Raw genomic sequence first — 13154 nt, 5'->3', positions numbered from 1 at the left:
TTAGGAAAGAGAATAGTTTTGAGGCTCAAATATTACCAGCAGTTGAAGATGTACCCTCGAAAACAAAGTACATTTTAAAAATAACTGCTGTTGACTTAGATCCTAAACCTCTATCTTGTATCAAGACACATATGCAAAGGAATGAATTGGTACAAGACGCCTGCAGAGGGACTTCATCTTGATGGAAATGAAGTTTTGTGCTATGATACTTTACGCTATATGTAAGTTTTCTTGTGTCGTTTTTTTCAAAATGGAAAGGCGAATTTCCGCAATTTGCTAATTTGAGATAAAACATTAAGTAATGATGATTTGATGTCATCAGCTGATCGAAGGTCATACTTTTTAGACCTCAAAGAGGCCTAACTATGACTTAAAATAATCTGCTGTTAAAAGTTTTACCAAGTTGCTTCATTGTCACTTAACTGTGTGGGCTGTACATATGAGGCAGAGGCTTTCAATTGGTGAGAGACAGCAAGTTCTGGTGTACCTAATTCATTTTTTTACGAAAGAAACAATTGCGAAATTATTGCTAATAAAGTGGAAAAGATAGTCAAAATCGAGGAAAAGTCCTTCACGAAAAAAGTGATTGCCCGGTAGTGGCGGCGGCGTGCCGTGCTCGATTGTGTTGTTCCTGTCACCTCGGCAGAGGAGGGACGGGGAACGGGAAGGCCCCCCCTCCTCCCATCCTCTCTTTCTCTCTCTCACCAGGGACGACAGGGGAGGAGGGAGCCTGTCGAAGTGAGAGAGGCTCGATGACGACCTCGGCTCCACTCCGCTCCGCCGGTCTGCTGCTGTAGAGGCTGTAGAGCTGCCTGCACAGCACAGCGCGCCGAGGCTCAATCCGTAGCGCCAACCTTCCTGTTCCCTGTTCCGTGGTGTTGAGCTCCGTACACAGCTAACAGAAATAAAAATAAGTAAGACAAATACGTAGCCAGGAGAGAGGGGGGGGGGTTGTACACTCTAAATCCGCGATGTCCCGTAGGTAGGCCTGACCCCCAAAACTAGGCGATTTATGTCGACTATCTGCTGGACATCTTCTGGTCTTCCGGGTAATTGCATGGGCACTGTGGGTGGAATGCCTGTGGACTCATACAGCAGATTTTCGACATAGGTCGCCTAGTTTTGGGGGTCAGGTGACTTTGTCGCCTACCTGCTGGACACCCCGGATTTACAGGGTAGGGGTAGGGAGACTCTTGGAGCCTCGAGGCTCCCTAGGTCACTGTATTCTTAGATAAAGTTAAGGTCCTGACTGAGCATCGAGCAGAACAAATTAAACCACCCGCCTTCAAGACGATTCCGCACAGCGTTTTCTCGTTCCCTCTCTCTCTCACCCTCACCCTGAGGTGGTGTCCTGTGAGTGCGACAAGGAAAGAAGAACGAAAGTGCTGTGCGGAATGGCCCTGCTTATCGCATCGGTGTAGCTTTGCAGTCAGCAATTCCTTGGCTCTCCAGAATTCGGGCGATGCCCCCCCCCCTCCCCAATCGTCTCGTGAGCCGCCTGAAAAGTAGGCAATTTGTGTATATCAGTGATCCACGGTGCACCCCCTCTCTTTTCCTCTACCTCTGTCAGCCGGACCTTTATACCGCGCTTGCCAGAAATCCTCCCGAATCGGAATCCCTGTCAGTAACTGAAAATCGATTTGTCATTACAATTTGTCGAGGTATCGAATAGTTTCGACAAATCCTCCTCCGGGTCAACTGTCGGTAAGCTGACTGGGGAATGTCACCTGGTTTGACGTTGACGTCACCCTTTGGCCTCTCCGTACATCTAAAGTAGCTCCCACAGACGTTCCCCGAGGTGGCGCGACGTGAAGCTGCTGGGCGACAAACGCCCTCTCGCTCGCTCCCGACGCTCCCGCACTCAGGCGCTCTGGGCGGGCCGCCGGCTCCGCTCAGCTGCTTGGCGGGTCGGCCTACCCAGCGCGTAGCAGGCGCTACCATGGGTGGCGTCTTTTGAAGCGTTCATTGTGGGAATGTGGGTGCACCTGAAACCATTGCCGGTCCATTCGTCACTTCTGCATTGAACCAATATCTCGAAGTTGGTAAGCCAGTCGAAGCGGGCCTGAGTGGCCTCCCAAGACACGTTTCCTGGTTGTCTTGACATTGTTTGGTTTTCGATGTTAGCTTTTTGCATGATGGTGTCCGAGATTCCCCCCACCCGCCCGCCCCCTCGCAAAGTGCACTTGCCTGTGTAAAAGTCCTGTGCCAAAGTAGAGAAAAAGTATACAGCATTCCCGCACAGGTTGTTGTATACCACATGATGCACGTACCGGGTGTAACTGTGAATACGCAGCAGTGTTGCGGGCTTGCCTACTCTTTACACCCGTAAGGGGCCATGGCACTTGCGGCCATATTGAATACATATGCAATCCCGCAACACTTACACAGTTACACCCGGTACGTCTATACTGTAAAGCCTATAAGGCTCCATGTTAAGAATTCCTGTACTCCGCACTCGAAACACCGTACTTAGCAAGTACAGGCCTACAGGAAGACCGTGGAACGGGTTGACCAATGAAGCACTGGCCAACTCCCTGCGCTTCTTTTTTCTCATCCAGGGTGCGAGATGATATTTATCGTGCGGGTGACGCGGACGATCGTGTTCTGCTGCGGCGCGTGCGGGCGCGGCGGCTACGGCCTCCAGCAGCCTTGGTGACCGGCCCGGCCAGCCTTTGGGCCAGCCGCTGCGATCGCGGACTGTACAGGCTTCAGCCATAGGTTCCGCTTGAGTCTTCCTGACGCCTGCTCTGGAATCTCAAGTGTCGTACAGTATGACAGTTTAAACTGCAGTACGAATGGTGCTGTAGTACCATTTGTGTACTACACTTAAAACTGTAGTACACAAATGGTACTACACTTAAAACTGTAGTACACAAATGGTACTGCAGTTTAAACTGTTATACTGTACGACACTTGAGTTTCCAGAGTGCGAATCACATGCGCATTTTCCCAAGTCGGCTGCGTATGACAGAGGCGTCGGTGAATGAACTGCAGCTGGAGCCCGTGCGGGCATGTGCGGGGCGCTGTGTGTATGTATGTAAGGGGAAGGGGGGGGGGGGGCTGACACTGACACATCACACACGAGAGTGGACGGGAGCCTCGCTGTCTGTCACGCCTTCGCAACTCCTGCCATAACCTTCCAACTCATCCGCGGAAGATGAGTGCATACGGGGTGCTGTCGAATTTCTGCAGGCGTGCACTGAGCGAGTTATTGGCAACTCGCCCACACGCGTGCATGCGGAACAGTGCGACTATGAAATTCCACGTTTTTTTAAAAATATTTCTATCTTCCTCCGCTTCCGATCATCCACACTGTCAGCCGCAGACAATGAAACGATTGAAACACATTCATTCTTTCAAATTCTTAACTAGCCATATACATCCCCGCATTTTTTCATTTAAACTTTACCAGATAGTTTATTGACCGATTTGGGCTGTGTTTGGCAGATCCAGGGTTGCTCTGCCTCACACTCACTTGAGTCGCTTTTCGCTCTGTCTGATAGCTGATGTAAACGATTTTATTCTATATTTACTTGTAGTTGTTCTATTCACTGCACTGTAATTCGAAGTGTGATACTTTTTACACATTTTCGTGTGATAAAATGTCTTAGTGTGATTCCCACGATTTATCACTCCTGGGGAAGTGATGAATTCTTATCACAAATTTTGTGGGATAATAATTGCAAAATAATGCAATGATTCCGGATTCATCGCAAAACGGTGTGATGAACATTGCACGAATGATACCCTCTAAGTATCGCTCAAATAAGTTGGCCATCACAAATATAAGCAATGAATTTAATGTCGTACTTTTTCTGCGATGACCATCACACCATCGTGCAATATTTCTGTATCACATAGATAAAACGTTCAGTCAGTATCCTAAGTCTGATTTACCGTGTGTTAAATGAATCGTCTGCTAAAAGTGTCCCTTTCTGGATCACCCTACCTTCCGCCGCGGTGGGGCTGTGTCATAACCATGCGGCCCGGCCCCACTTTGAACACAACGGCGAGCGCCGCCGCCCCCCGTCCGTCACGCGCCCCCGCACGTAACTCCCGCACGTTTCCCGCGCGACAAGTCGAACCAGGATAAGTTCGCGCCGAGTTCGTCCTGGGCGCGGGGCCTAGGCAGGCAGGGCGGCTCCTGCTTACGTAGTGGGCGCGAGCTTTTGTCCGGTCGTCCCAACCTGCAGGGCCTCCGCCTCCCCCCTCCTCCACCTCTCCCTCTCTCTATCTCTCTCTCCAGCAGCGGGACCAGAGACTAGACGCGTGTGCGATTTCGCGCACGAGTTGGGCCGGCGGGCCTAGAGGCGGGGGCTGGCCGGGCTGGCCGGGGGTGGGTGCGTGCGGCCGGGCCACGTGACGGGCTGTTGGAAAACGTGACTGGGGCTGCGCGGCTGCGCGGCTGCGCGGCTGCGCGGCTGCGGGGGCCGGCCGGGGAGGCTATTCACTGCCGCGATAAAGTGCCGGCCCTATAGCGTCCGTCGCCTCCTTCCGTGCGTCCGAACGCCCCCCCCCCCTCTCCCTCCTCCCTCCGGCATCCCTCTCCTCCCCGACCTCGTCGACCTCGTCGATGTCGTAAGGTGTGTGTACGTCTCCAGCGACGTGGACCTCGCGGGGCTTGGTCTTTTGTTTGCCGCCGCGCCGTGCTTGGTATTGTCGCTATCGTTCGCTCTTTGCCGCCGCCATGTAAGCCCTGTGGTTGGTGAGCCCCACACCTTCAGATACCGTATCAGCAGCTGCGAGTTGAATGACTTTGCGTGCAATAGGTGTCGTGGCGCGGTGGGGTGTTGGGTATGTGTTGGTGTGGGGGGGCGGCGGCGGCAGTGGGACGAGGCTAAGTTTATGAAGGGCGTGGTCCACGTGCTTCGCCATGCTTCGGCGTGCTTCGTCGTGCTTCGCTGTGTCCACCCCGGCCGCGGGGCAGGTAGGAGGTAGGGGGAGGTGGCGTGATGGTTCTGGTGGGGCTCGTGACTCAACTCCTCAACTTGGCAGGAAGCCCGCCCGGAAGGCAAGTCCGCGGGCCACAGGCGGGCCACTCTTCGGTTTCGTTATTGTCTCCTTCCCCTCCTCCTCGTCCTCCTCCTTCCCCTCGTCCTCCTCCCCCTCGTCCTCCTCCCCCTCGTCCTTCTTCTCGTCCTCCCTCCCCTCGTCCTCCTCCACCTCGTCCTCCTCCCCCTCGTCCTCCTCCCCCTCGTCCTCCTCCCCCTCGTCCTCTTCCTCCCCCCGTCCTCCCCCTCGTCCTCCCCCTCGTCCTCCTCCCATTCCCCTCGTCCCCCTCGTCCTCCTCGCTCTCCTTCCACCTCGCTCTCCTCCGCGTCCTCGTCCTCCCCAAATCCTCCTCCAATTCTCCTCCTCCTCGCTCTTCGTCCTCGTCCTCCAGCGTTCGCCGATCTACCCGCCCCCGTTATGAGACATTCCAGAGTGTCGGGAAAAGGGGGGGGGGGACAAGAGCGTCGTATTGTTTTACCACCTCCGATGAGGGAAATTGATCTCCCCCTATTTTGATCTTTGTCGAGACGCCTCTTCGGCGGCCGGGCCGGCGCGGCGGTGGCCCGGAGCGCCGTGGAGGTGGGCAAACCCCGGCGCTCGGCCGCAAGCCAACCCGGGCGCTGCCTACCCACACGGCGCTCACTCAGCCAGTCCACAATCTGCGGCGTCTGAGCTTGATCCGCTGTTGTAATTCCTTCGCCCGCGTGACATGAAGAGTTCGAGGAGAGGGAGTTGAATCGCGCCTCACCCGCGCGTCCTCTCCACCTCCACCAAGTCGAGTCGAAACCTTGCAGAGCCTCGCAATAAAACTTCCGAGTCTGCAAAGCAAACAATTCTGTGGCTTATTGGCGGGACTACACACTACACAAAATGTATGTTTGCTGTATTAATTTCGCACTGACAAACATCAAAGGTGGCAATCGCAATGCTGCCAATTCCACGCCAACGACAGTGCTCTCCCCGCCCCGGGACGGGACGGGCGTTTCCCCCGCGCCGATATCAGTCCCGTAGGCTCTCTCAGGTGTTTGCCTGAGACCGCTTGACTTGTCGCGGCGCGAAGGCGTGAGGCGCTAGAACTTATCTTTTCACGCTGCGCGAGCAAGCAATTATTCCGTCGGGCGAGCCGCTCATCCCCCCCCCTTACACACACACACACTTCGAGCGCAAGATTGTGCGAGAGAGCTAGAGCGAACGGAGATCCGTTGAGAACACCCGCGCACACTTGCAAGTATTTGACTTGCAGTTCCACATTTATTAGTGTTGAGCAGTTGAATAACACTTAATTTATCAGTGAAGGAGGGGGTGTTCACCACTATCTCTCGAGTCGTAACACCTCTCTCTCTCTCTCTCTACATACCTACGCCACTGGTTCAATGTATCCGCCCGGACGCGCGCGCGCGGGTTTTTGTTTTTGTTTTAAGAAATAAACAACCTTAAACCGGTAGGTGTGTGCAAGGGACATACGCAAAGAGTGGCGCTGAAGGTGGCTGGTTGGTTCGAACACCGATCGCTCTGCGAAGTCTTTGTTTTTCTTTGTCCGTTTCGCTGTCGCCCTCCGTGATCCGCTTCCACTGGGGAGCCTGTGCCAGTGCGCTGTGCAGTGTCGTGCGCCTGCCAATAGCCTATAATCGCGAGGGGCGGGGCCGGCGGGGCGCGAGGCGACACCACCGCGGCCGCGCACCGCCGGTTTTCTTATTACGGACAGACTGGATCTTGGCGACGACTGGCATTCAAAAGGAGGTCATCGGAAGAGCGTTGCGCCCTGCAACGCCTCGCCATACCAGCCACACTGCCACAAACAATTTGAGCAGAGTCGTTTCCACTCGGCAGTTCTCGGTGGGCCCACATCTCCCGATTTCATATGATCTGCTCATGATTTCAACTGGATTTCCTTTGATTCCAGCAAAACGTCCATTGGTTCCAGTTGAATTTCAATTGTTTGATTGATCTCCTAAAATTTCTAGTCAATTCCACAGAGTTTAAGTGAATTCGACTGACTTTCAATGAATTCAAATTATTTTAATTGACTGAACTTTGAAGATTTCCAGGTGATTTTCTAGTGATTTCAAATGAACTCGAGGGATTTCAGTGCGATTTCTGTCTAATGCGAACGAATTCAAGGCGAGTTCCTGTGAGGTAGGCCTTAATTCGGCCACCATATTCTTACCTCCAGCATAACTGCCCAGTGTCAATGCCGATCATACCGTGCGTTTTGTTCTTTGGCCCTCGGGAACTCAGGGCTGGCTTGGACGCGTGTGTGACTAACGCGCGATCTACGATGCTGACATGAGTATGTTTAACGACGCCTGTTTAATGTTCGCTGTATTACGTTTAATTTTTCAGCAGCACAGCAGGAGTAGCAGTAGAGCTTTCTACGGAGTCCTCAATGCAATGTGACCCTGTCTGTGTGCATACGATCCTGGTTCTGGTCGTAGTTGGGAGTTCTGGATGAGGCGGACACCACCGGATAGCTTGGCCGCCGACTAGGACCAACAACCAACAGGTAGGCATCCGAGGCACCACTACTACCGATCCCCAAAAATTGGAGCGGCAGAGACGCGCGGGGGTGAACATGACAGCATGCGGGTGGGCGACGACCACTCAAGGGCAAGCTCGTGGTGGGGGCAAACAGAGGACAGGGCCGTGGGTCAGGGTGCACCGCGGAGGCCCCCGCGGTGCGGAGACGTGCACGCCCGGCCAGCCTGGCGCACGGTGATCCACGCGTCCACGTCCACAGAGAGAAGTTAATTTTTCGTGGCAGCCGCAGCCATCAAAATTTCAATACCTACCATGAAATCTTGTTCGGCCCGTTCATAGGCATCAAAAGTTGCGTTGCTGTAAACGAAATGATGGTTGCTGTAACCCAAAGTTTGGCTCTTGTGATTATTTGATGCCCATGACTGACCCGAGGTATCGAACAATTTTTTTTCTGGTTGCAACGAAAGATTTCCCTCCATTCGGGAGTGGCTGTTGGGCGGCGCCCGGTCTGCTCTGACGAAGCGCTCTCTCGTTCGCGACGTCAGCCCCCTTCATCCCCGAGGTGGAGCGGCGCGCCTTTCCAGAAACACGACAATAATCAATGGCAATAATAAAATGATAAAGACGTCCTGGGCGGGGCTTCGGGCGTCGCGCCGTTCATTGTCACTCGGCGCCGTGACGTGACGCGGCCGTGACGAACGGGGCGGCAGCCAGCGACCGTGTGTAACGAACTGCGTGTCACGGTATTGTGACGAGTGTGTCGGGAGGGAGAAAATGGTGGCCGCTCTCGCGGAGAGGCTGGCATTGGCAATCGCACGCTTTTATTTTCGACTGGACTTCGGGCGAGACTTCAACAAAACTGGCGAGTTTTGACCATGACTTACGTTGTTTTCATACCTTTTATTTTGAAAACGCCGTGTGCTTATTCACTCACGTAGTCTCTAATAAGAACATGAAATAATAACAAGTCTTAGCCTAAAAATTCCTATTTTTCACGACCAGAGAATCGTTTTACTGAAACAAGAATGGCTGTCGTAAAACAGAGTAGGAAGCCATTTTGATTTAAAACTATTTCTGTAAATGAAAGAAATGAGACGATTTAAATTATTATTTTTTTCTTTTCGTTGAAACGAATCTTTGTGTGTTTTAGCAAAGACGAGTCAGGACATACTCTGACCAAGTTTCTGGATTTCTCATGAGCAAACGCGCGTGTGTGTGAGGGGAAAAGGGGAGTGGTGGTGGGTGGGGGTTGGATTTCCACAGCGCATCAAAGGCTTTGCAAAGCGACCCTAAAGCAAACAATTCATTTCAAATGGCGGCGTCACGTCGTCTGCTGCGCAAAAGAAGGGCACGTGCCCGCTCTCACGTCGAGGGCCCGGCCGCGGGCCGCGACCAGACCAGTGAAATACGACGCTTTGGCACAAACAGATGTTTATCTCTCGAGTTGTACTACACGCGACGGTACTATGCTGACAAGATATCGGTGTTTATTTGAGAGATAGGGTGGCGATCGGGCCACCGTCGACCGTAGGAAGAAGGGCCGCCCGGACGGCCCGAAAACAAGTCGAACAATCATTTTTGTTTGTCTGCAACTTCACACTGTATTTTCTTTCTTTTTTTTGCATCCTGGCGGAGGCAGAGCATAGCGCACGTCATCGTAAACTCGACAACTATTTTCCAAGACGCTACTTGAAAAAGCGTGTTCGAGGAAAGTACTCGTCGTCGAAAGTACGCCTTCTGGGTAGGGGAGGGGGTTATAGGTAGGGTAATTCGTTTGAACGGGAATAACCCAACCACGAATTACTTGTCGAGGCGCTATCGTTTCGTCGCCGTAGCTTGAATCAAAAAGACCATACAAACATTCGAACTAATGGATTTTTCGACGTGTCGACGTCGATTCGACTTCGGTGAAAACGATGCGCCGTGAGGCTTACTTGAAAATTACGCCCCACTCAGCAAAACAAACAGGTGCTCAGCACCTTGAGTCCCAAAGACATTAACAGGGGTGGCATTTCATAGAAAGTCACGTGGGACTCAACGTGTTAAAGGAATCTTGCTGCTTGAGGAGTGTAACAATATGTCCCACTTACTAGAAAAACTGTCACGTTTCTTAGCGCCGGAGAAAACGTTTCTCGCCTTAAGGGGGCAGACCTGTGTAATTGCAAGATTATTTATCAAACAAAATGTATAAACCACAGGGAAACGGACGAAATACCTTCTAATTGATGAAGAATTGGGCTACAATTTGATATGTATAGTAGAAGATTGTAACCCTCCGGGAACATGTTCTTTGACATATAACCGCATATAACAGACGGGCACATCACTCAATGGCGTGCACGATTCTGGCCGAACGGGTGGACCTGAGAAAGTGACAAAACGTGTCATTTAGTTTTAAAAGATACCTCTATGGCGTGATGAGCAATTTTGCAGTTTTTTAGTTAGCATTTTTTAAAAGAATACCAAAGTTTTATGAAAAATTGGGTTGAAAATTGACAATTTTTCTCCCAGTTTTAATACCTTAGATGTGGCTAATCGGAAATCGCTCTCGTGACGCCGTAGAGGCATCTTTTAAAAGCAAATTACAATTGTGTTCGCTGTCTCTGGTCCATCCGTTCGACTGGAATCGTGCCCGACACAAAAAAAGTGTAACCGCCTTTTTGAAGGCGAAGAAGAACCGAGAAGACCATGTTCCGGAAGGGATCACATCTTTCCTCCAGGTCAATAATTCATCATCAATAAGAGGGTACTTCATCCATGTCGCTGCGATTGGTGGTTTTCTCAAAATAAATCCGACAAACGGAGTCATGTTTTCTTAGAGTTATTCTTCCATGCAAGAAAAATACCAAACCAAAAACGTCGGTTTTTATCTTTTTTTCTCTCACGAACCCCCTTTCCCCGTCGTGGCCGTTAATTACTCGCGGGAGGCTGCGCCGTACGCGGAGTGAAATTTAACAGTGCCTTAACCCGCCTTAACGGTGCGGAGCGGGGCTCGGCGGAGCCCGGCGGAGCCCGCAGCACGATCTAATGACATTTACTCCGTACTCGTGAGCTCGGCTCAGCCCGTCCTGCAGCGCCGCGCAGCGCCCATACCGGGTGTGCCCGGCCCGGGCTCGGGGCTCGGCTCGGCGCAGGCTTAGGGCGGTCACGACACGAAAGCTCAGCCCAAGTAGAACGCACTGGTGGCGGGGCGGGGCCGCACCGTGTGGTGCAGCCCGCGCGGCCGCGGCCCTGCACAGCCCAGGCCTATTCCAGTTAACAGTGTTTCTTGCGAATTATCTCCCAAGTTAATGGTCGCACGCCCGGCGGAGGGGTGGTGGCGCCAGCTACGCCAGCTACGCTAGCTACGGAGATGTTTTGCTTCCGCGTCGAATAAGCAGCGTTAGTGCGCCATTGCGAAAGCCCTCGCCCTGGCCAGCGCGAATCCCAATGTGGACCTGAAACTGTGTGCAGTTTGTTGTGTGCCCGAGGCGCCGCGCGGCCGCCGTGCCGGCGCAGAGGGGCCCTGCTCGCGCGAGCTAGGCGCAAAGATATCCGAAACGATGATCCCATAGAAGGGTTATCGCTGGTATTGATACGACCCGCCCCCCCGGTGCTTTCCATTATAGGGGCCAAAGTCGTGTTGACCGACATAAAAATAAATGCCTTGCGTCGACAACATGGGGATTAAATGTGTCTTTGTTCGCCGTTGTTGCCAAAACGATTGCGCTTCCCTTGTAACCTTACATAAAGGACGTGGCGTCTCATACCGATGAACCAAGTTGTGCACTTCAAGTGTTCAACGGTTCAACACGGTAGATGTGCACTTGTAAGTACATGACTCCTCTGTTCTGTTGCACAGGTTGCACACTTGGACGCTCATTGTGTGAGAAGTTTTGAACAATAAGCAACTGCACAGTCTGTAGTCCCACACCAAGTGTTGACCGGCTGTACACTTGGTTTATCAGTAAGCCATAGGGTCGAATCATCCTCGTTCAATGGATGCTTCGGATCCCTTGTACGTTATACAAATCTAATCTTTCGCAGTTCGAATACTGCCGTTTGTAAGGAACTAAGAGTGCTCCGGACCGGGCCCTAGCCCCCCAGTCCGGCCCTGGCTCACCTTCCTGCTGCCATAGGGTCCAATCATCCTCGCCTCGGAGCGCGTGCAAATCGGTAGACGCGGCTGCTGGGCTGGGGGCCATTAGGAGCAATTCGATAACGATAAATTGAATGTTGGAGCTCCAGCCTCCGCTCCAGCCTCTACTCCAGCCTCTACTCCAGCCTCTACTATCCAGCCTCTAGCCTCCGCTCCAGCCTCTGCTCCACACTAGGAAAAGTCACAAAGCATTGCTTATTTGTATTACAATGATTGTATTACAAGCATTTTAGTATGAAGCGAAATTCTTACGTAGGTTGCGCAGCAAAGCTTTGTAAAGCATCTACCCTTCACTCTACCCTTCACTCTACCCTTCACTCTACCCTTCACTCTACCCCTCACTCTGCCCTTCACTCTATCCTTCACTCTATCCTTCACTCTACCCTTCACTCCAGCATCCTCTCCTATGCCACTCCAGCCTCCACTCTACCCTTCACCTACCCTTCACTCTACCCCTCACTCTACCCTTCACTCTACCCTTCACTCCAGCATCCTCTCCTATGCCAGTCCAGCCTCCACTCCTATCTCCACTCTACTTTCCTCTGCCGCTGGAGTGACCGCGGCGGGTGTACCGCTAATGTCAGTGTTTCAGCCACTGGTATAGTTTATAGGCCCGCGCAGGGACGTGCGCAACGGAGAGCAGAGCAAACCCGTCGGCGGGCGGCGGGAGACGTTTAATGCACGCTAAATGTATTTGTATGTTTTTGAGCAAACTTTCGTGCCAAGTTAAACCTACTTTTTCCGTTTCATACAAATTTGTGCGCAAAGGTGCATGATTTTGTAGTACAAATGAATGCACACAAAGGGGTTCCAACTATCGTAGAAATGTTTGAAAAAAATTTGATTCCTTGGATTTGTTTACCTACCTCTCAGATCTTTCGGTCCACACTACACTGGAAAAACTAATGTTACTATGGTAACGTTTCATCATGTGACCAAGACCGGTAACGTTTCCTGATGCGACCTTATCCCATGCAAAAGGATAGGGCCATCACAAACTGGCTGCATCACCAAACGTTACCTGGTGTGGTCGCGTCAAGAAACGTTACCTCGGTAACGTTAGTTTTTCCAGTGTAGGGTTGTTAACGTTAATACGAAAAAATAACGCGATAACGTTACTCGCTTAGTCGGTTATCGTTACCGCGATAACGTTTATGGTTTTTGAAAAAGTAACGCGATGACGCTAATTAACGGCATTAACGCCGTTAGCGAAAATAATTTTTAATACTTAAAAAAAGCTGTCTTTCATTGTCCCTCCACTGGAAGTACAGGGGTGTTGATAAAACATTGATTTTAATGTTTCTGCTGAGGCACTAAAGATATGTAAGTTGCTAAAAGTTAGTGCTAAACTATTAGCGTCAAAGGTGCAACTTTAAAACTCAAGACATTTGCTTTTCCAGTTTTGTTTCAAAGCCTCATAATAATGCTGGACAGTGAAAAGCTGCATTATACTGAATGCAGTGGTAAGTGTTGATATTGCATCGCCTGCTTCTGGCGCCTTTGGTGCATTAAGTGCATTAGGGAGCCATTTGCGAAACAGCCGGGC

The 13154-nt window shown here is 51.7% G+C and overlaps 2 long non-coding RNA genes across 2 annotated transcripts; one reads left to right on the top strand and one right to left on the bottom strand.

The window, feature by feature from the left end:
• Nucleotides 1–2133, bottom strand: LOC127750320 (uncharacterized). Its single transcript, XR_008011629.1, has 2 exons — nt 1728–2133; nt 1–895 (listed from the first exon to the last, which is right to left on the bottom strand). It is a non-coding gene; the product is annotated as an uncharacterized LOC127750320 (long non-coding RNA).
• On the top strand, nt 8–556 carry LOC127750317 (uncharacterized). Its single transcript, XR_008011626.1, has 2 exons — nt 8–221; nt 323–556. It is a non-coding gene; the product is annotated as an uncharacterized LOC127750317 (long non-coding RNA).
• Nucleotides 2134–13154: the final 11021 nt, after the last annotated feature.

The sequence above is a fragment of the Frankliniella occidentalis genome, unplaced genomic scaffold (genome assembly GCF_000697945.3).
Source record: "Frankliniella occidentalis isolate FOCC.00 unplaced genomic scaffold, Focc_3.1 Scaffold170, whole genome shotgun sequence".
NCBI classification, from domain to species: Eukaryota; Metazoa; Arthropoda; class Insecta; order Thysanoptera; family Thripidae; genus Frankliniella; species Frankliniella occidentalis.
This window is presented reverse-complemented; position numbering and strand designations above follow the sequence as displayed.